At 39.5% G+C, this 21,967-nt stretch overlaps 1 non-coding gene across 1 annotated transcript; it reads right to left on the bottom strand.

The window, feature by feature from the left end:
* Window positions 1-19,878: 19,878 nt before the first annotated feature.
* LOC131228335 (small nucleolar RNA R71) lies at window positions 19,879-19,985 on the bottom strand. Its single transcript, XR_009162842.1, has one exon. It is a non-coding gene; the product is annotated as a small nucleolar RNA R71 (small nucleolar RNA).
* Between the last annotated feature and the right edge of the window lie 1,982 nt (window positions 19,986-21,967).

The raw sequence follows: 21,967 nt of genomic DNA on the forward strand, positions 1-21,967 counted from the left end.
ATCTCTCAGTACATTGCAGGTCAGGAAGATCTCTTCTTTTTTTAATAAACATTTTTGTTTATTTTTTGTACATGGTGCAAATATATTACAAAAGTAAGCATTCTAGTACATTGGAATGGATGGAATGGATGTAGAGTAGCCAATAAACACCTTGTAACCATGGTAGGCTATATGTGCATAGGTATGAAAATAAATCATTATGCACTGTCCACGTGCATTTGCACAACAGAAAATCGCAACCAGTACCAAACACCCTAACTATGGAAGAAGGATGAAAAGAACATTTGTAGAAAGATATTTTCATCGAAATCTACGTCATTCTTTAAAAGTAATAACACCATTCCTCATCAAAGGAGGAGAAGAAGAATAATAGGGTGCATTCGGCTGTCATTGCTGAAGATGTTGGTTCTTCAGTAACCCATCTAATGGCATTGCAAAGCTAGCTTCGAAGCCATCTTGGTGGGCCACATATGTGGCGAAGAATATTAGATCGTCATCTCAGATGGCCCACATGTTTCACCCAAAATCAAAGTCATTAGGTGGGCCACATATGCCCGGCCACGTGCACAACACCATGATTGTTCTTTTTCCAGTTACTTCTACCCATATTCACTGACTACTGACATGGAAGAAAGGATGATTTCTTACCTGTTTGGAGTTGGCGTAGGTTATGGGGAAGATGTCACGATCTTACGGCAGAGAGAACCGCCGTAGGAGAGAGGAAACTGGTACCATAAAGGGTAAAAAACTCATAGAATGGAATACACGATTTTTCAATAACATGCAAGGCATGTAAATTGTATTATCATGCAAGGCAAGAAACTTGTAGTAACATGCAAGACGGGAACATTGGAAGAACATGCAATACATGAAAACCATTAGGGAAGAAGATGAATCGAATCACTGTAAACAACACAACATCCCTCTATAAGTACCTGCTATCCTATGGAGATGCTGCAGAACCTGCCGATGAGCAGCTTTCTCACAAGCTCCGAACCCCTTACCTGTCGAGCATGGAAACAAGGAAGAAACAGGAATTGAATATTGAGATTTCAGATGATGATGCACCACGTCTTCTTTTCAAAATGAAGAGAAGAGATACCTATGAAAGTATATTGCCGTCGTTGTCTTACCTTTAGAGAGAAAATGTGCTTGGGACGCTGGTTCGGTGCCTTGGTGAAGACGACACAATGAGAGAAATAACTTTTTAAAGTCTTGTATTAATGGACCACGGAAGCTGCAGTGCTCCTGCGAACCACGTGACTGTACGGTGTCAGGTTCTGCTGCCTCGATATCGTCTCTTTGATTACCTGCAGAGAGATGTATTTCAGGCGGTTGCTTTTCGGCGAATTACCGCCATTTCGAACGTTGCTATATTGCGTCCAAATCCAGCTATTTTCAAATGCGCGTCAGAAGTAATAATTACTTCTTTACTTCCGTTTGACAATAAGTCGGAAAACCAAACATGCCCTAAAATGAGAGGTCAAAACGGATGGATGGTAGATGTAAGGCAAATACATCATGGGCCCTATAGCGAAGAATCCACCTAGGCCGGCCCTGCAAAGCAATGCCCTGTTGGGCCGCCTCAATGGCCGTGTACATCAGTTTTATTAGACCATGTTAGAATGAGAGCTTACAAAGGAGACAAATTCAAGACCTAAGTAGGCCACACCACTAAAAAGTGTAATGGAAGTAGTACCACCTTTGAAAGTTTCTTACCGCTCAGTGTGATGTAATTTGATGCCTTCCAACTGACACAGATAGCCTGCAACAGCATCCCACAGGAACCGACTTTGATCGTGAAGCTCGTGGGGGACATGGTTGTTAGAAATAACCATGTTGTTACATGGCCCTAGAATGAGGAAGATTCAAAATACAAGTGGGGCTCTGACAACAAGAAAAAGTGAGTTGGGAAATGCCTTCTTGTTGAAACATTTAGGTGGTCCACTGTAATGTTTATATGCTATCCATACCCTTCATAAGGTCATTATTCCTACTGCCCTTCATAAGGTCATTATTCCTACTGGATGAACTCAAGACACACAAATATTAGCCATCATTCAAAACATCTGTAGCCCCATAAACATTTCAACGGTGACATTCAATGCTCACTGTTTTCCATCATGCTCTAACATCATTAGGCAAAACCGATGAACCAAGTACATTTCTCACAAACATTATGGTGGCCCCACCTATCTTCCTGTTGTAGGCAATCTAGGTTATGCATCATAGAAGACGTGCAAGATGCCATGCAACGAACTCATTTCATACTGAGTTACATTATAGAGTAAATTATGTGGGGCCCACCGTGATGTGTGTGCCCAAAATTAAAGCAACGAAAGCTCAAGTGGACCACACCATGCATAGGCAACAGTGGGAATTGAACGCCTGCAGTTTGAAAACTTCTCACAGCCACAGAAGTTTTGGATCAAGCTGATATTTATTTTTTTCCTTTATCAATGTTACATGACCTTATGAAACACGTTGAACGGCAAATAAACATCGTGATGAGCCTTAGGAAAGTTTGAACGCAACTGTTGTGGTGTCATATACTTTGTGCTTCTAATATTCTTTAATTTTGGCTCATGCTAAAAATCGAGCCGATAAAGCGAAGGGATAGGCGTATAAATAAGAGGCATACCTCATAGTGGCCAGAAAGGGTAGGGAGTTGTTCATTGGACAATCTGCGTCCTGTAGCATTTGGTTTCATTCCAATGACCGATGCCCAAATGCAGCATAGGTGGGCGAGCCCCAGTTTTTGTGCATTAGATTCTGTACATTGATGATGAATGCCCACGACCATGTATGCGTGTGCCACCATAGGCACGTGTGCTGGAAACACCCAGTTGGTCATTTTCTTTTGTTTCGAGGCATGCTTCTTGGAAATTGGATTGGAGTCGCTCGGTATGCTATTATCGTCTTTGTGAATGTATGTTGTTTATCTAAGGTTGTCCATCCATTTTTCCAACTCATTTTAAAGGTTGAGCTCAAAATTCAAGCATATCCATAGACCGCACAACAAAAAACAGTGGGAACAATGATTTCCACCGTTGAAACCTTTTTAGGCCTTACAGTGATGTTTATTTATGATCAACCTGTTCATAAGATCACACAGACATAGATGAAAGAAAAATACAAATATAAGCTTGATCCAAAACTTTTGTGGCCAGTAGACATTCAATATTCCACACTATTTCCTGGGGTGTGGTCCACTTAAGCACTTGGATATGCTTCATTTTTGGGTTCAAGCCTTAAAATTATTTGGTAAAGTGGATGGATGGAGTGGATAAAATACGTAGATCATAGTGGGCCCCACAGAGTTTACTCAATACACTTAGTGTACTGAGTTACTCAATACCGCTTCTCACATTCTTCAACTTAGGCCCCGGCCCAGAGCCATGACGGGAAAATAGTACAGCCCGAATCCAACTCTAATACATTTGCTGGGCCTGAGGCCTAGTCCTACCGTGCCCAAGCCCAAAGCAGGGGAGGGAGGGAGAGATGGGAGGGTGGGCTATCAGGTGGAGACAGAAGGGTAATACATTGAGAGATGGATGGGAGGTCTGATTCGCAGGAGAAGGCACGAGAAGGGAAAAGGGCGGGCTGGGGTGAGCCCCACTTTGGTGTCTACGTGAAATCCACCTGACCACTAGGAATGTCATTCCAAGTAAGGTACAGGGCATAAAAACAAAACATGTATGTTTCAAGGGACCACACTATTAGAAACTGTATACAGTGTAACGATCACCATCCAAATTGTTTCCTTTGGCCCGGCCCACCTGAATCACGAATGGGCCTATTTTTTGGATGACAGCCATATTTTTTTGGTTGGGATATAATGGTCCGAATGGATTTTATATAATCATTATGGCGAGCCTGTAGAAATCAAGGGTGAGCATTTCTCTCTCAGCTATTTCTTTTATTGTGACCCACCTTAATCACAGCTCAACCTGTGTTTTGGTCCTGGCCTAACTTGCGATTACACATCAAATGATTGGAGCGAATTTTACATACACATCATCCCTAAAAAATCAAGGTTAGGTTGACTATTCTGGTGATAAAAAAAATAATAATAATAATAATAATAAATAAATAAATAAAAATTTCCAACCCAGGCCCATGATTTTTTTATGGACCACTGTGATGTGTATGTAAGATCCCGTTAGATTTGTCATCCCACGGTTAAGCTGGACCAAAAGAACAGACTGATGTATATTTAAGGTGGGCATACGACAGGAAACGATTGGGAGAGAGAGACGTCCACCCTTGATTTTTATTGAACCCAAATGATTATGTAAAATCCACTCCATTCAAGAGATGCTACACCAAAACTTAGGCCCCATAATAAAAAATAAGGCCCATATCAAACGGGTCATATGAAGGGAAAATATTTGTAGGGTGAAAATTTAGCCATATTCTGAATCACGTGGTTTACTTGAATAATGTATGGGGCTGATTCTTTAGTCTGGGTCTAATATAGGATAATACACTTGCTATTTGGGCTGGATTTCACATAAACACCACCGTGGGCCACACCTGACCGGGGCCTTTTCCATCACCTCATAGACATACTTAAAATTTTGTTTATATTTGAAAGTTGCCTTTACCAGTACTAATAGGCAGTCCGGCCTGAATTCGTGCTGGGTTGTAAACAGTCCAGGACCAACCCAATTGTAAAACTACCCTAAATTTAAAGCCTAAGCCCGGCCTTTGGGTCTTATACCCCAGCCCAAGTCCAGCTCAAAGTCGGCCAAACCCAAAACGGGTCAGACTAGCTCATTAACAGGCATTTTCCTGCACGTGAAAGGATTATATTTAAATAAATAGCATGAATAAAAGCAGGTATGTTTCATGACATGCTTCTAGGGCTGGGCTCTACCAACCTTTTTCCAATTAACATTGGAGATTCAGCTGTAATTCCGGATATTTTGTTGGGGCAAAATCGACAGATAACCCTGCGGCAGCGGCCATGTCACGGCAATCCACTTATCCTACCCTTATTTCTCGGTTGCCGGGTCATTCCTGCAGCTCAAATTTTGAGGCACCGAGGCATGAGAAGGTGAATAGGTACCCTGATGGTCCAGCCACTGCAGCCGGGGTCTACTTTTTGGTGATCCAAACCGTTGTTCTGGTGGGTCCTGTCATTCACGGGGGATCAGTCGCTCACAATAGAAAGGCTACGGAAAAGAAAGCTTCTCCTGCAAATCTAATTCACTTGCTGATAATGTTATTCATTCGTGTGTAAAAGTTATTAACATGTGTTCAACCCATTCACCAGCATGTAATGTTATTCAAATGTCAATGTGGGTTGACTTTGTTGTGCAAATGCAATTCAACATCCACTCGCAAGTCTCCCTATGATGATGGGATGCTTAGATGTCAAGTCTGTACATTTATTAGGTGGTCTGAAATACAGAACTTGAACTTTTATAAATGAAACACCTTCATAAGCATGTATAGATTCACGCTTATTTGGATCTTCTCAAGAGTGACTTCGCCTTCCTCAAGCACCTATCAAATAAAATGATTAAGAACATTAATATGTTTAGTACGAGAATGATAAACTGAGTTTTATGCCAAATTGATCCTACTTTTACTGTCATAATTTACTAGCACGGCTTCCTACTAAAGCTCAGGATAATTTATTATCCCTCTGAACCAAATACATTATTTGAATACTTTTGTCACCACTATATACTCTGTTTCAGTTGTGGAAAAAGACACCACAGATTGAAGCTTAGACATCAACTGATCGCTATGCTCGCTAGCACAAATAAGTAACCGAAGTCAATCTCTTGTATTAATATTACATTATTATATGTGTAATCGACATCCACATATCCTAACAACTTGTCATATGACATTTCAAACATTATGATGTAGTCTATTATACCTCGAATATACCAAAGTAACCATTTCACTGTCTCCTAGTATTGTTTGCCGGGGTTAGCCATATATCTTCTCACGACACCTACTGTATATGAAATATTAGGTCTCGTAGAGACCATGACATACATCAAACTGCAAACAATGCTTGAATAAGACACACGGGACATCACTTGCTTTTCTTCATTTATAATAGGACATTATTCAAAAGAAAACCTAAAGTGAGGAGCATGAGGTGTGTTAACTGGTTTCACCTTGTCCATATTGAACTTAACCAGTATATTCTCAAGGTATTCTTCCTATCATTACCGTAGCATGCTCCTTTATTTGTCTCTGTGAATATCTATGCCAAGAATCTTCTTTACAATGCTCAGATCTTTCATTTTGAATGTCCCTGACAACTAAGTCTTTAGCGTATCAATCTCAGACATGTTATGGCTGGCAATAAGCATATCATCTATGTACAATACCAGTGTGACGAACTATCTATCATTCAATTTCTTATAATAACCACAATGATGGTACTCACTACTGGTAAATTGTTGAATTATCATGAAAGTATCAAACCTTTTTGTAACACTGCCTAGCTGAGTGTTTCAAGCAATATAATGACCTCTCTAACCTGCAAACTGTATTCTCTATCCCTTTCACTTCGAACCCTTATGATTGCTTCATGTAAATCTACTCCTCCAACTTTCTTAAAGGAAAGCAATCTTCATATCCATTTATTCTAATTCTAGGTTGTATTGAGCAACTAGTGCCAATACAAATATGATAAACACCTACTTGACTATCGATGTGAAAATCTTATGGAAGTCGACACCTTCCTTATGTGCATACCCTTTTGCGACCAATTTTTTCTTGTATCTATCATGTTTCTTCTTGTAAATCCACTTACAACCAATCGCTTTACGCTACACTAGAAGAATCACCAGCTCCTACATCTCATTCTTATGCAAGAAATCGATCTCGTCATACATGACCACTATCCACTTCTCAGTATTAGAACCATTTAATGCTTTATGGAAGGTAGACGGATCCTCATCATCCGTAATGAGGGCGAATGCAACATTCGAGTCATCCCTATATCTAACTGGCAATTTGTGATCCCTTGGTGGATTTCTTCTTAGAGGTGGCTACTCCACCTGATCCCGTACTTCTGCTTGCGACTCAAGCTTTGTATGTGTATCTTCTTTTTCAATCTCGACATTAATGGCCACTAATTTCTTTGGCTCCTTACATTTTTCCTTGTGGAACAAGGAATTTTCATCAAACATGATATTTCAATTAATTATGATCTTTCCTATGACTCATTCGTACAGCCTGTACCTTTTCACACCATCACCATATCCCACCAAAATGCACTTCTTAGCCCTTTGGTCTATCTTATTTATCTCAACCAATGGTACATGAAAGTGGGCGTCACAACCAAATACCCGCAACTGTGAGTAATCTATCTCATGACCATTGTTAATGCAGTTTTCCGGTAGACCATCCTTAGTTAATCCTTGAGAACCCGCAAAGATGAAAGTGAGAGACAAAAGAGACCCTGGCTAGTACAGGGGACCCTCTGATGCCTAAGTCAGGATCTTGGGTCTTTTTAAAGGAGATGATCACTTAGAAAAGAGTCACTAGTCGTATTTTGTGATAGAATGCACCTTACATTGGCTAGAAGCACCCCTATTTATATGAGACTGAAGATTAAACCGTAGGGAGTCTTTCTTATTTAGGATTCCTGATATGTCGAAGATCTTCCCGCATAGGTTTCCAGATCCTCCTGGGATCTTTCCAAGATTATGCTTGTCTGAGATCCTCAAGATCTGATTTTATCTCTCGAAGATCTTGGGAGAGATCTTCGGGTCGTTGGAGGGATTCCCGGACTGTTGGTAGAGGAGTTAGGTTCAGTAGAAGTAACTAATGCTAAGCATTTAGGCATTTATCTTGTCAAAGACTGTGTTGACATATGGTCGAACTATGTCTGACTTATGGTCGGGTATAGCCGGCATATGGCCAAGCTATATCCGACCTATGGTTTAGGTCGACCTATAGCCGACGTATGGCCGAGATATATCTGACCCATGGTTTAGGTCGACTTATAGCCGACCTATAACTGACGTATGATTATGCCGACCTATTCAATAGGTCGGCCTTTTGAGTGGACTTACAGTTGTATCGACCTACTTGAAGGCCAACCTTTCTTTGCCAGTAGATGCCTCTTAAGTGGTTTAGCCCTATTTGGTTCGTGTTGTTTAGTAGAGTTGGTCCATTCCATAGGTTGTTCCATTTTTCCCCCAACAGTAAGCCCCCCTTACTTTCAAGTAGATCTTCGGAGGCTCGGGAAGTAAGTTTGAATGTAGCTTAGGTCGGGTTGTGTTGTCATAAATGCCAAGTATGACAGCCAGCACGGGATTCGAGGCATGTTAATAATCATGTACGACGTAGTGGATGTGGCATTTCATAGCTCGATGTCATGTGGTCTATCAGACCGCTGTTTTGGTGTTAAACCAACGAGAACATGACACATGGTCAATTCTCGATATTAGGGTCGAGTGACGTATGGGGTTGCGCCACGTGTCAAGACGTGGTAGTCGAGAGGGAATCGTACGGAACTCGCATTGATGGGCACACTCAAAAGTTGCTACGTGGCTTGCCTATATAAGGAAAGCCCTAATGAGTTTCGGACACCAATTTATATTTTTTTCCCCTTCCAGCCGTCTTCCTTAATCCACAAAGGCAATTTCCGATGACTATGCTTTCCAGCGACCGGGCGTGATTCCCTCCCCCGGTGAGCTCCATTCTTCACTCGCCCCCTCCTTTCTTTTTCCTCCTTTGTGAGTGACTCTTAACATCTATAAAAGCCACCATATTTGACTCTTTGAGCTCATGGGAGGGGGCTTCTGGTGTCGATAGTGGGATGAGTAGCCTTCGGACGATGTCGAACCCACGGTCGTCGTTGGTGATGATGGCCGATGCCGATTTTCGGGCATTGCAGTCATCGAGGGCGATAGAGAGGTCCTCGGCAAAGAGGTCGGTTTGGGTGGACTATGGCCTATTTGGCGAAGAGGTTCCGGAGGAGTCCTCTGGCGAGGAGGGTCCGAGAGGTCCTGTGTCCTCAACCCTTACTGAGGCGGAGTTAGCTCGAATTAGATTATGGAATCACATTCCTGAGTCTGAAATCCTCTGGATTCCCTTGTCAGATGAGCTTCATGATCGTCCTCCAAAGGGAGTAGTTCCCATTTTTTAGGTCACCCTTCAATGTTGCCTTAGGCTTCCTTTGCAAGGTCTAGTAAGGCAGGTGCTTGCTCACTTGAACTTGGCTCCGGAGCAGATGATCCCCAATGGATGTAGGGCTTTGATCAGTTGTACAGTTTTATGGTACGAGCTAGAGCAGCCCAAGCTCACTGTCGAAGAGTTCTTCCATATATACCAGTTGAAGCCGAACAAGTTTCACCCTAGCTGGTATTACCTCTCTGCTTGGCGGGGGAGTAGATGAAGCCTCATCACTGACCCCCCATCGTCTAATAAGAATTGGAGAGACAAGTGGTTTTAGGCCTCTGGATGTTGGGAAGTGGCCGACCTATCCTTGGATCAGCACTTGGTTTGCACAACATTTACCGAGCCAAGTCAGTATTCCTCGGACTTAACTATCCTTGAGCTCTTCCTTGGTTGGTCAGTCATCAAGTTTTCTTGATTTGTTTGCATATGTTTTCTATTGCAGTTATTCCCAAGCATCCTTCCCTGTTAGACGGCGGATCTCTCGATCGGATCAGGGAAGCAAAAGCACTATGGAGGGAGGAACGGTCTTAGAGAGTACTTCTCCAGCTTGAACTGCTGCTTAAGTCGGGCTTAGACCTCGCCCTCACCGGTAACAGCCTCGGTAAGAACCCTGGCCGACCTTTAGGACTTAGAAAATTTTCATGGAATTTCATAATTGAGTTTTTTCATGTCGTGATGTAGAAATACCTGAAGCTTGTCCTTTGTTAAGGTCCGCCTCCAAGCTCTAGGCTCCTTCCCTAGAGGAAGTAGCGGCACCAAAAAGGAAAGGGGCAAAGACCTCTTTAAAAAGTAAGGGGAAGGTTGACCCCTCTTTCCCCGTTGTTGTGGAGGTCGGAAACGGGGAAGCGGCTATGGAGCCTGCCCCTCATGCTACTGCTGCTGTAACGGTTGGGACGATCCACTACAAGAAAAACGGGCAAAGGCTACGAACAAAAATCGTAGCAAAAGCTCTTTTGCTACGGATATGATCCATAGCACGTCCGCGGCTATTGGTGGGGTAGCTAAAGGTCCAGCTATGGACTAAATCCGTAGCAATATATACAAATTGCTACAGACTATATCCATAGCCATAGAGACCAATAGCTATGGATATAGTCCGTAGCAATAGATACCAATAGCTACGGACTATATCCGTAGCAATAGATTTAGCTACTCTATCAATAGCGACGGACCTACTACGGATCATATCCGTAGCAAAAGGGATTTTATCCGTAACAGTAGATACCAATAACACCAATAATATCCGTAGCAATAGATACCAATAGCTACGGACAAAAGCCGTAGCTATAGCTATGGATTATATTTCTACCTATCTTTTTAAAAATTGTCATAATACGACCTGTTTCCATTACAAGAACCTGCTGTCATTAATAACTCATCTAAGCTTAATGCTGAAAGAAATAGTACATAAAATGCAATCAGAAAAAAATGAAATGATGCGTTTATTACAAATAGCAATCAAATCATATAATGCATCCTACATTCACATTTCTAAATAAAGAATACTTCACTTTGCTCAACCTATCATAAGAATTACAACTAAGGTGTGCCCTCATGTACAAGAAACAAATACACTCCAACACAGGAAATATCCTCTATATGCATTTAATAATGCTCACATTTTTACAGAATTTTCTTCCTTCAGACGATCAATTTCAGCAAATGTAGAAGATAGAGCTTCTTCTTTCCTTAAAACTGCAGATGTAACTTCTGTGGACTTCGACACAAGATTACTTTCATCCTCCATTGACTTCTTTAGTTTGTCAGCCTGTATAAAATAACATTTATAGACACAATCAATCAAGCATGCCTTTGTACACATCTCAAAAGGAAGAAAGACAAAAAAAAAACACTTATATATAGAAAAATAAAAAATGTACCTACAAATCTTTTAAACTATGGCAAAATCCAACATGAGTAATGTGTTCAAACATAGGATGAACTTTTAGACTCAAAACTTAAGTTTAGGATAAGGTTATAGGTTTAGGTTTAGGTTAAGGTTAAGGTTATAAGTTTAGGTTAGGTTTAGGTTAAGGTTATAGGTTTAGGTTTTAGGTTTAGGTTTAGATTAAGGTTAAGGTTATAGGTTTAGGTGTAGGTTATAAGTTATAGCTTTAGGAAATTGAGAATAGGTTTAGGTTTAGGTTTAGAAAATCGGGTTCGGGTTTGAGACCAGGTTTAGTTTGGGTTTTCAAGTTTAGGTTTAGGTTTAGGTTAGGGAGTTGAGATTAGGATTAGGTGTAGGTTTAGGTTTAGGGATTTAAGAATACATTTAGGTTTTAGGTTTAGGTTTAAGTTTTAGGTTATAAGTTTAGGTTTAGGTTATAAGTTTAGGTTATAGGTTAAGGTTTAGTTTATAGGTTTTATTTTAGGTTAAGGTTATAGGTTTAGGTTTAGGTTTAGGTTTAGGTTTAGGTTATAGGTTACAGGTTATAAGTTAAGGTTAAAGCTTTAGGGAATTGAGAATAAGTTGAGGTTTAGGTTTAGGAAATCGGGTTCGGGTTTGAGATCGGGTTTAGTTTGGCTTTTTAAGTTTAGGTTTAGGTTAAGGAGTTGAGATTAGGATTAGGTGTAGGTTTAGGTTAAAGGATTTGAGAATACATTTAGGTTTTAGGTTTAGGTTATAGGTTTAGGTTTAGGTTTAAGTTATATGTTATAGCTTTAAGGAATTGAGAATAGGTTAAGGTTCAGGTTAAGGTTTAGGAAATCGGGTTCGGGTTTGGGATCGGGTTTAGGTTTGGGTTTCAAGTTTAGGTTTAGGTTTAGATTAGGGAGTTGAGATTGGGATTAGGTATAGGCTTAGGTTTCGGGATTTGAGAATACATTTAGGTTTTAGGTTTAAGTGTAGGTTTTAGGTTATAGGTTTATGTTTAGGTTAAGGTTAGGTTATAGGTTATAGGTTATAGGTTATAGGTTAAGGTTTAGGTTATAGGTTTTAGTTTAGGTTAAGGTTGTAGGTTTAGGTTATAGGTTATAGGTTATAGGTTAAAGCTTTAGGGAATTGAGAATAAGTTAAGGTTTAGGTTTAGGAAATCGGGTTCGGGTTTGAGATCGGGTTTAGTTTGGGTTTTCAAGTTTAGGTTTAGGTTAAAGAGTTGAGCTTAGGATTAGTTATAGGTTTAGGTCTAAGGATTTGAGAATACATTTAGGTTTTAGGTTTAGGTTTAGGTTTAGGTTAAGGTTTAGGTTTAGGTTATATGTTATAGCTTTGGGGAATTGAGAATAGGTCAAGGTTTAGGTTTAGGAAATCGGGTTCGGGTTCAGGATCGGTTTTAAGTTTAGGTTTTCAAGTTTAGGTTTAGGTTTATGTTAGGGAGTTGAGATTAGGATTAGGTGTAGGTTTAGGTTTAGGGATTTGAGAATACATTTAGGTTTTAGGTTTAGGTTTAGGTTTTAGGTTATAGGTTTAGGTTTAGGTTTAGGTTTTAGGTTTAGGTTAAGGTTAGGTTATAGGTTATAGGTTATAGGTTAAGGTTTAGGTTATAGGTTTTAGTTTAGGTTAAGGTTATAGGTTTAGGTTTAGGTTTAGGTTAAGGTTTAGGTTTAGGTTATAGGTTATAGGTTATAGGTTAAAGCTTTAGAAAATTGAGAATAGGTTAAGGTTTAGGTTTAGGAAATCGGGTTCGGGTTTGAGATCGGGTTTAGTTTGGGTTTTCAAGTTTAGGTGTAGGTTAAGGAGTTGAGATTAGGATTAGGTGTAGGTTTAGGTTTAAGGATTTGAGAATACATTTAGGTTGTAGGTTTAGGTTAAGGTTGTAGGTTTAGGTTAATGTTTAGGTTTAGGTTATATGTTATAGGTTATATGTTATAGCTTTAAGGAATTGAGAATAGGTTAAGGTTTAGGTTTAGGAGATCGGGTTCGGGTTCAGGGTCGGGTTTAGGTTTGGGTTTCAAGTTTAGGGTTAGGTTTAGGTTAGAGAGTTGAGATTAGGATTACGTGTAGATTTAGGTTTTGGGATTTGAGAATACATTTAGGTTTTAGGTTTAAGTGTAGGTTTTAAGTTATAGGTTTATGTTTAGGTTAAGGTTAGGTTATAGGTTATAGGTTATAGGTTAAGGTTTATGTTATAGGTTTTAGTTTAGGTTAAGGTTATAGGTTTAGGTTATAGGTTATAGGTTAAGGTTTAGGTTTAGGAAATCGGGTTCGGGTTTGAGATCGGGTTTAGTTTGGGTTTTCAAGTTTAGGTTTAGGTTAAGGAGTTAAGCTTAGGATTAGTTATAGGTTTAGGTTTAAGGATTTGAGAATACATTTAGGTTTTAGGTTTAGGTTTAGGTTTAGGTTAAGGTTTAGGTTTAGGTTATATGTTATAACTTTGGGGAATTGAGAATAGGTCAAGGTTTAGGTTTAGGAAATCGGGTTCGGGTTCGGGATCGGTTTTAGGTTTAGGTTTTCAAGTTTAGGTTTAGGTTTATGTTAGGGAGTTGAGATTAGGATTAGGTGTAGGTTTAGGTTTAGGGATTTGAGAATACATTTAGGTTTTAGGTTTAGGTTTAGGTTTAGGTTTTAGGTTATCGGTTTAGGTTTAGGTTTTACGTTTAGGTTAAGGTTAGGTTATAGGTTATAGGTTATATGTTAAGGTTTAGGTCATAGGTTTTAGTTTAGGTTAAGGTTATAGGTTTAGGTATAGGTTTAGGTTAAGGTTTAGGTTTAGGTTATAGGTTATAGGTTATAGGTTAAAGCTTTAGAAAATTGAGAATAGGTTAAGGTTTAGGTTTAGGAAATCGGGTTCGGGTTTGAGATCAGGTTTAGTTTGGGTTTTCAAGTTTAGGTGTAGGTTAAGGAGTTGAGATTAGGATTAGGTGTAGGTTTAGGTTTAAGGATTTGAGAATACATTTAGGTTTTAGATTTAGGTTTAGGTTTAGGTTGTAGGTTTAGAATAAGGTTTAGGTTTAGGTTATATGTTATAGGTTATATGTTATAGCTTTAAGGAATTGAGAATAGGTTAAGGTTTAGGTTTAGGAGATAGGGTTCGAGTTCAGGATCAGGTTTAGGTTTGGGTTTCAAGTTTAGGGTTAGGTTTAGGTTAGAGAGTTGAGATTAGGATTACGTGTAGGTTTAGGTTTTGGGATTTGAGAATACATTTAGGTTTTAGGTTTAAGTGTAGGTTTTAGGTTATACGTTTATGTTTAGGTTAAGGTTAGGTTATAGGTTAAGGTTTAGGTTATAGGTTTTAGTTTAGGTTAAGGTTATAGGTTTAGGTTTAGGTTATAGGTTATAGGTTATAGGTTATAGGTTTAGGGAATTGAGAATAGGTTAAGATTTAGGTTTAGAAAATCGGGTTCGAGTTTGAGATCGGGTTTAGTTTGGGTTTTCAAGTTTAGGTTTAGGTTAAGGAGTTGAGCTTAGGATTAGGTGTAGGTTTAGGTTTAAGGATTTGAGAATACATTTAGGTTTTAGGTTTAGGTTTAGGTTTAGGTTAAGGTTTAAGTTTAGGTTATATGTTTATAGCTTTAGGGAATTGAGAATAGGTCAAGGTTTAGGTTTAGGAAATCGGGTTCGGGTTCGGGATCGGGGTTAGGTTTGGGTTTTTAAGTTTAGGTTTAGGTTTAGGTTAGGGAGTTGAGATTAGGATTAGGTGTAGGTTTAGGTTTAGGGATTTGAGAATACATTTAGGTTTTAGGTTTAGGTTTAGGTTATAGGTTATAGGTTTAGGTTTAGGTTTAGGTTTTAGGTTTAGGTTAAGGTTAGGTTATAGGTTATAGGTTATAGGTTATAGGTTAAGGTTTAGGTTATAGGTTTTAGTTTAGGTTAAGGTTATAGGTTTAGGTTTAGGTTAAGGTTTAGGTTTAGGTTATAGGTTATAGGTTATAGGTTATAGGTTAAAGCTTTAGAAAATTGAGAATAGGTTAAGGTTTAGGTTTAGGAAATCAGGTTCGGGTTTGAGATCGGGTTTAGTTTGGGTTTTCAAGTTTAGATGTAGGTTAAGGAGTTGAGATTAGGATTATGTGTAGGTTTAGGTTTAAGGATTTGAGAATACATTTAGGTTTTAGGTTTAGGTTGTAGGTTCAGGTTATATGTTATAGCTTTAAGGAATTGAGAATAGGTTATGGTTTAGGTTTAGGAAATCGGGTTCGGGTTCGGGATCGGGTTTAGGTTCGGGTTTTTAAGTTTAGGTTTAGGTTTAGGTTAGGGAGTTGAGATTAAGATTAGGTGTAGGTTTAGGTTTAGGGATTTGAGAATACATTTAGGTTTTAGGTTTAGTTTTAGGTTTTTGGTTATAGGTTTAGGTTTAGGTTTTAGGTTTAGGTTAAGGTTAGGTTATAGGTTATAGGTTATAGGTTATAAGTTAAGGTTTAGGTTATAGGTTTTAGTTTAGGTTAAGGTTATAGGTTTAGGTTTAGGTTAAGGTTTAAGTTTATGTTATAGGTTCTAAGTTATAGGTTAAAGCTTTAGAGAATTGAGAATAGATTAAGGTTTAGGTTTAACAAATCGGGTTCGGGTTTGAGATCGGGTTTAGTTTGGGTTTTTAAGTTTAGGTTTAGGTTTTAGGTTTTAGGTTTAGGTTTAGGTTTTAGGTTTAGGTTAAGGTTAGGTTATAGGTTGTAGGTTATAGGTTAAGGTTTAGGTTATAGGTTTTAGTTTAGGTTAAGGTTATAGGTTTAGGTTTAGGTTTAGGTTATAGGTTATAGGTTATAGGTTAAAGCTTTAGGGAATTGAGAATAGGTTAAGGTTTAGGTTTAGGAAATCGAGTTCGGGTTTGAGATCGAGTTTAGTTTGGGTTTTCAAGTTTAGGTTTAGGTTAAGGAGTTGAACTTAGGATTAGGTGTAGGTTTAGGTTTAAGGATTTGAGAATACAGTTAGGTTTTAGGTTTAAGTTTAGGTTTTAGGTGATAGGTTAAGGTTATAGGTTTAGGTTATGTTTAGGTGTAGGTTATAGGTTATAGTTTTATGGAATTGAGAATAGGTTAAGGTTTAGGTTTAGGAAATCGGGTTCGGGTTTGAGATCGGGTTTAGTTTGGGTTTTCAAGTTTAGGTTTAGGTTAAGGAGTTGAATGTTGAGGGTCAAATATTGCATATTAGACCCCATTTATTACATAGATTTACGAACATGGTATGGTTTAGCGGCTCAATTTAATCGTGTTTGTGATGCAAGGTGTATTTACGAGCTTGGACTGGAAAAGGCTGCTAAATGCATGGATTTGTCGCTCCAGAATCACCAAGGCAAGGGATGGACCCCAGGGGAGCAAGATTAACGGATTTACACGTCAAAAATCGGAGAAAATCGAGAAACTGAAGCTCAACAGGCCCGAAATTGGTCCAGAATGCAAGATCACAGGGTTCTCACCATCTGTTTAGCTCGAAACTTTATATCTGGCCGGAGGAACCCAAATTAACCATACATGTCAAATTTTAGTCATTGGATCCTTGTGGAAGTGGCCCAACAGACATATCAGCCCATAAAACTCTGATTTAGAGCCCACCTGATATCTAGATATGCCTCAATCTTTGGCTCAACTCATTAAATGAGCTGAAAAAATGGATGGATGGAGCAGATTTCTTGAGTACATCATGATGGACCCCACACGTACACCGCATGTACATATGTTACACATGCATTGGACGTGCACTGGTCCAAGATCCGGTCAAGCATTGCACTGACCCGTTACTTTTTAAAAACCAAAACGAAAATTCTATTTTCCGTCAGAGAAACGGACGTGCATCTGCTGAACCACGGAGTGGGCCCACACCGTCCATTATATGGACAATCGGGTCCATCCATTATGCTTGGGATGAAAAATAGACCGTACACCAGGTGTTTTCTGGGACCCATGCATGTGTATACACACGGATGCAACTTCAAACGTATAACGGACGGTGGCTTTACAGATTTCGTGGGCCATGTCAACGCAGATCCAAAACCAGCCATCTCTGAATAGTTTTTTGTTCTGATTCTAATGGACGACATGGATTTTCTATGGAACGTCATCCTGGGGCCCACCGATCATCAAAACAGCGGTCCGTAAGCTCTGTTTCGCAACAGAGCTTACGGAGGAATGTTGTGGGCCACCCTCTGAATTGATCAGTCCGATCTGGACCGTCCAGTAGACTCCAAAGGGCCCTGTAACCATCGCCTAGGTGGCAGATTCCCAGAAGGCATTGAGAAAATGATTTCCAATCGTCTAAATGCAAGTCAGACGGCAGAGTGAAAAAGTCTATGGACCACACCGAAATCATTCAAGAACCATCCATTCCTGATGGATTTTTCGAGTTGAATCCGATGGATAGCGTAGATCTCTCAAACGTCAGCTGCAGTGGGCCCCACCGACATCGCAGCGTAATCAGTTACGCGCTCTGTTATAGAGCGTCCGAGACCCGGACGCTGCAGGCTACTTTGTAGACGTGGCTAGGATCGGTCCGACGATCCTGACCGTTAAAAATCTCTCCAAAGAAGGACCGACCAAGGCCAAGACGATTGAACGTCTTAGATTTTTTATTCATGGCCGTAAATTCGATCGGATACAAGTGATATTGATGTTGCTGCCGCACCAAACTGAGGGTGTGTAAACACTTCCAGCCGTCTCCAGCTAGCTGTCTACGCACTACTCCTTGTGTGTATGCACCATCCGACCGACCTTCCATCTGTTTAAAGGGAAAGAGAAGTGAGAGAGAGGGAGGGATTTTTGGCAGGGGACCAGAGGCTGGATGTGGATGCACAAGAGAGAGAAAAAGAGAAAGTTCAGATTCGTTTTCTTCTTTTACTATTTTTTTCTTATGATGTTTATGAGATCCAGCCTAATTATGTTGGGCTAAACCTCTTAGCTAGGGCTAAGAGGTGAAGCTTGTAGTATGATGGGAGAGACTTTGCTTGTGCCTCTTATTTAGATTAACTGATGTTGATTTTAGTTTAATTAAATGGAATACTTTTAGTTTTTTGGTTTGTTATGACTAAAATTACAATAGATCTGTGATGACTTTGAGTATTTCTTCCTCCTTTTGATGCTTATGACGTTAGGAAGCCCTGTTGTTCACCATCGTCTCATGGGCATGATCAGATGACGGTATCCTTCCTAACCTTCATGCATTGTTGATTGGTTGGTAATTAGTTTAATTCTGTTGTTTGCTTTGTCTCCTGGGCATGGTTTGGTGATGGAATCCATTCTAATTCATATACCTTTCATCTCGTGAAAACTAGATCAAGTAAGTTCAGTTTAATTTCCATGATTCTTGATGCAGGCATAAGATCTCCCTGATCTCTATAAGTGAATCCTCTGAATCCCTAGTTTCCTTCCTCTGAATTCCTTAAGTTTTAGCTTAGTATTTCACTATTATTCATTAGAAATCATTCAATTTAGATTTCATCTTAATCTAGTTCTATTTCTACCTAATTTCAGATAACGTACAGGTTTCAGTCCCTTGGGATTCGACCTCGGTCTCACCGAGTTTATTACTACATCACAACCCTATACTTGGGGAGTGAACAAGTTTTTGGCGCCGTTGTCGGGGATTGACGGTTATGATTTTTTGAAATTAATTAGTTTTAGAATTAGTTTGAGATTAGGATTTTACTAACTTTAGTTTTAGATTTTTATTTCTATTTGATTTCTAAAACTAACTTGTTTCCTGTTATGTAGGATCCTGACATAAGTTTCTAAATTAGTAATCCCTTTCTAATTTCTCTACTTTTTCTATTTTTAGAATTAGGGTTTGAATTTTAGAAATTTTCTAATTCTAGTATTTTCCTATTTGTAGGAAATAGTTTATTTTTAGAAACTTTCCTCTTTTGTTTTTAGAAACTAGGTTAGTTATTTCCCTTTTTAGAAATTCTTCGTAATTTTAGAAACTAACTCATCTTTCCTTTATTTTATTTTTAAAAACTTTCTAATTCTGGAACTTTCCTTTTTGGAAACTAACTTTCTATTTTTGTTTTTAGTAACTTTCTAATTCTAACTCTTTTAGAATCTAACATTGTTTCCTAATTTATTTTAGAAATTTCCACTTTCCTTTAGGAATTTCTTCTTTTAGAAACTAGTTTACTTCTATCTTTCTTTTTAAGGATTTTCTAATTTTAGACCTTCTCTTTAGAAACTAACTTGTTTGATTTTCTTTTGCAGGTTTTTAACTTAGGGACTCCAATTTTGGTAACTTCTTTCCAACCCTCTCTTTCTTTCTAGATTTGCTTTTCCTTTCTTAGGATTAAGGCTTCGAATTTGATTGAGGGCTGCGAGTGTTTCATGTCCAAATGGGCCCGTGACAACACTCAATGTCTCTTGACTAAAGGAGGATTGGTCCATCGCAGGACTAAACACCACTCGAAATCCCCTGAGTTAATTGAAGTGATGGCTGAGAACCAACCTCTTCTACCTAAACCCAGGGTGGAGGACATTCAAGATGAGAATGAGGTGCATCAAGCACCCCCGCCTCGTACTTTACGAGATTATTTATAACCAGCGGGGGTGACTACGCCCTCATGCATGATTTTTCCTAAAAATACAGGACATATGGACATCAAGCCAGGGGTTATCCAACTCCTTCCTAAGTTCCATGGGCTTGAATCTGAAGAACCATATCTACATTTGAAAGAGTTTGATGAGATCATAGCCACTTTATATTTTCAAAATGTGTCTGAGGACACAGTCAGGCTGAGACTCTTTCCTTTTTCCTTAAAGGAGAAGGCTAAGACGTGGTTACATTCACTGCGTCCTAGATCCATTGGCACATGGAATGATATGCAAAGGGAATTTATAAAGAAATTTTTTTCACATCATAAAACGATTACCCTTAGAAAAGCAATCATGAACTTCACCCAAAAGGAAGATGAAACATTTTACCAATGTTGGGAAAGGTTCAAGGATTTGGTCAGTTCATGCCCACAACACAACTTTGAAACGTGGCGCATTACAAATTTTTTCTATGATGGACTGATTCTTCCATGCGCCAAATGGTCAAGACAATGTGTAATGGAGAATTCATTAATAAAAATGTCGACGAGGTATGAGATTACCTCGATAGTCTTGCTGAAAAAGTACAATCATGGGACTATTACCCGAAATCGAACACCACGTCTAGGCCGACTCAATCTAAGGAGAAAGGTGGATTGTATCTCTTGAAAGAAGACGATGATCTCAAGTATTAAGTGACTACACTCATAAGAAAAGTTGAGGCCATGGAAGGAAAAAAGGATAAGGTTAATGAAAGTGCTTGCGGCATCTGTGATTGTAACATTCATACAACTGAAAATTGTCCTACGATACCCGCTTTTCGAGAAGTGTTGAATGAACAATCCAATGCCGTAAATAATTATCAAAGACCTTTCAATGGACCAACCTCTAATACGTACAATCCTGGTTGGAAAAATCATCCAAACTTTAGTTGGAGAAATGGACAAACTGCTACCCCTCAAGGTTTCTTCAATCAAAATCCAAATCAGGGGAAACCTCAAGAAGAACCGGTTCAAAATTTCATGCAAGAGCTGACCCAGGCAATGCGAGACTTTATGCAAAAGATGGATTCACGTATGATGGTTATAGAAAAAGGGATGCTTCCTGCACAACCGCTCCCCAATCCTAAACCGCAATACGAGATAAGTGATCCCAGCTCTTCAAATCAAATTGGGCATGCTAAATCCATCACCACTCTTAGGAGTAGGAAGATCATTGATAAAACCCTTCCGGTTAGGCTCAAAAAGCCTTAAGAACCAGAAGAGGACAACAATAATGGATCTAGTGAGGCCCCACAAAAATTAGAACCGGAACTTCTAGAAAAACCAGTTGCTCCATTTCCCCAACGGTTGGTCGCACCAAAACCTCTCTCTAACTCTCAGGATATCCTAGAGGTGTTGAAACAAGTGAAAGTCAACATTCCTCTACTTGATGTCGTAAAACAGATACCTTCATATGCCAAATTCCTGAAAGACTTATGCACGACCAAACGACGGCAGAGTATTCAAAAGAAGATCTTCTTGACCGAGAAAGTGAGTGCCATCCTAAAGCAAGACGTGCCACAAAAATTTAAAGATCCCGGTAGCCCAACCATATCATGTGTAATCGGGGACCATCGAATTGATCATGCACTTCTTGACTTAGGAGCGAGCATCAATTTGATTCCCTACTCGGTATACAAATAGTTAGGTTTGGGTGAATTAAAACCCACCCTAACCACACTACAACTTGCTGATCGCTCTATTCGTGTACCAAGAGGAATAATTGAGGATGTGTTAGTCCAAGTTGATAGATTTTACTACCCTATAGATTTTATCATCCTGGACACCGAACCCATCAATAACATGAGCACTCAGATTCCCGTCATTCTTGGTCGCCCATTTCTTGCCACTTCAAACGCAATTATCAATTGCAGGAATGGTGTCATGACTATGTCCTTTGGGAATATGACATTGGAGTCAAACATCTTTTTCAATAACGGCAGAAACTTAGAGGATGATGACGATTTCCAAGACATTAACATGATTGACTCTTTAGTGGAAGATACGACACCTCTGACCTTATCCTCTAACCCTCTAGAGACGTGTCTGGCCCACTCTAATGATTTTGATGATGACATGATTAGGAAGACGTGTGCCTTGCTTGATACTGCACCGGTACTTAAAGTTAACCGGTGGAGGCCACAATTTGAAGAGTTGCCCCAAACTGATGTAGTGCCTCTACCATCTAACCTCAAGCCGCCGAAGCTTGACCTAAAACCTTTACCATATGATTTGAAATATGTCTATTTAAGTCAAGATGAAACATACCCGGTGGTGATCTCTGCCCACCTAGAGAAAGAATAGGAGAGTGCTCATATCTACTCTCATTGAGCATAAGGGAGCCCTTGGATGGACGATAGCAGACCTCAAGGAAATCGACCCCT

The sequence above is a fragment of the Magnolia sinica genome, chromosome 15, assembly GCF_029962835.1.
Source record: "Magnolia sinica isolate HGM2019 chromosome 15, MsV1, whole genome shotgun sequence".
In the NCBI taxonomy this organism is placed as follows: Eukaryota; Viridiplantae; Streptophyta; class Magnoliopsida; order Magnoliales; family Magnoliaceae; genus Magnolia; species Magnolia sinica.